The sequence below is a fragment of the Peromyscus leucopus genome, chromosome 8b, assembly GCF_004664715.2.
Source record: "Peromyscus leucopus breed LL Stock chromosome 8b, UCI_PerLeu_2.1, whole genome shotgun sequence".
Lineage (NCBI taxonomy): Eukaryota > Metazoa > Chordata > Mammalia > Rodentia > Cricetidae > Peromyscus > Peromyscus leucopus.
In genome coordinates this window covers 105,001,716-105,004,098 of record NC_051086.1, presented here as the reverse complement: position 1 = coordinate 105,004,098, position 2,383 = coordinate 105,001,716, and positions in this window count along the sequence as shown.

Here is a 2,383-nt window from a genome sequence, read left to right as displayed (position 1 = left end):
CGCTTGGCGCAGCTCCAAGCCCCGCCTCCTGGTGTGCTCTCCCTCGCGGGGCTCCTGAATCAATTTTTCATGCGAGGCTCTGCAGTTCCACTTACACACGGCGAAGGGGGAGGGGCCTCGCTTTATTTACTCTGCCTAGGTTCACTTACCGAGGCCTGCAGACCTGGTTTAGGGTAACAGGCTCCACTCGACAAGGGAGGGTCATGTCAGAAAGAAGAGCATGGGGAGAGAGTTTCTTGACTGCACAGTGAGCACCTCCCTCCCCTCTCCTCCACCCCTCCCCTCCCTCCTCTTCCCTCCCCTCCCTCCTCTTCCCTCCCTCCCCTCCCACTCCTCCCCTGCAAACTCCCTGACCCCAACCTGAGCAAGGCAGCTCACTGACACACCTGGATTCTTTTTGTTGCCGTTTTCCATTTTGTCTTTTATTTTTGAGATTATAATATAATTACATCATTTCTTACACCACTGTTTGCTCTTTCAAACTCATAGGACATACACACAGGCAAGATACCAATGCACATAAAAAAATGACAGGCATGAAAAGCCATGTCTGGCTAAAGTACCCGTTTCTGCTGCTGCTCTGGCCCAGTGACAGACCTTTCCTTACCTGTTAGACGTGAGACCTTTGTTCCACCAGAGCACACACACACAAAAGACCAAAACATCTTTTGTATGTCAACTCCTGTGCCACCCCAGTCCCCTTCACAAACAGAAGCCATGATATCTCCTGGCTTCCATCACTTTAAAAACCATAAAGTAGTGATGCTTCATAAGCTAAGACAAGGGACGGGGACCAGGGACTCTGTCATGTCAGAAAATCCAAGGCTCCAGCAAGACCTAGAGTCTCCAAGAGGAACGAACACAGGGACAACAGAGGGCGGGCATCAGAGCAAGTCTGTGACCTCAGGGCAGGAGGGAGCACTCATGAGATGTCTGAGCCCAAGTCCCTCAATGTGTGGGCTTCACTAGGTCTGCTCCTAGGAGACAGACACCTGTGTGGACAATGTGAGCCCTCAACACCGCCTAGCTCCCATCTTTGAGATCTTACCATTTCTATGGACACAAAGGCCCAGATATGCCCAGGCACACAGCAACAACTGCCTGAGGAGATCAGCTTGCTCTCCATGAACCAGACCCTCCTCACATCAGTCAAAGACTTTCAATGTGTGTGTGTCTTTTGTGTGTGCATGGATGTATGAATAGGCCAAAAATCGATGCTGGGTGACTTTCAATTGCTCTCCATCTTCTTTTTTATTTATTTACTTATTTATCCTGTGTGTGTGCGGATCAGAGGACAACTGTGTGGAGTCAGTTCTCTCCTCCCACCTTTACGTGGGTTCTCCAGATCAAACTCAGGTCATCCTGTTTTTATAGTCAATGCCTTTCCCTCCTGAGCCATGTTTCCAGCCCCCACCTTTCTTTTTGAGACTGGACCTCTCACTGGAGCTCACCGATTCAGCTAAACTGGTAGGTCAGCAAGCCTCAGGGATCCCTCCCTCCCCAGGGATCCCAGGCACACACTGCTGCAACCTACTTGTTTTAGTTAGGATTTCTATTGCTGTGGCAAACACCATGTCCAAAAGCAACTTGGGGAGGAAGGGGTTTATTCATCTTACATTTTTATAGCCCATCATCCAGAGAAGTCAGAAACCTGGAGGCAGGAGATAAAATAGAGGCCACAGGGTGCTTGTTTTCCATAGCTGCTCAGCTCGCTTTTTTTTTTTTTTAAAGATTTATTTATAGGGCTGGAGAGATGGTTCAGCGGTTAAGAACACTGACTGCTCTTCCAGAGGTCATGAGTTCAATTCCCAGCAACCACATGGTGGCTCACAACCATCTGTAATGAGATCTGGTGCCCTCTTCTGACATGCAGGTGTACATGCAGACAGAACATTGTATACATAATAAATCTTTAAAAAAAAAAAAAAAAAAAAAGATTTATTTATAGCTCGGCGGTGGTGGCAGATCTCTGTGAGTTCGAGGCCAGCCTGGTCTATAGAGTGAGTTCCAGGACAGGCACCAAAACTACACAGAGAAACCCTGTCTAGAAAAAAACAAAACAAAGCATAGATTTACTTATTATGTACATAGTGTTCTGCTGAGCTGCCAGCGCTCTCAGCCTCTGAGCCATCTCTCCAGCTCCTCAGCCTGCTTTCTTGGACCACTCAGGACTGCCAGGCAACAAGTGGCACCACCCACAATGGGCTGGGTCCTCCCACATCAGACACTAAGAACTCAGAGACCCACCTGCCTGCCTCTGCCTCCCGAGTGCTGGGATTAAAAGATCTAGTTGTAGCTGAGCAGTGGTGGTGCACACCTCTAGTCCCAGCACTCAGGAGGGAGCGGCAGGCAGGTGGATCCCTGTGAGTTTGAGGCCAACCTG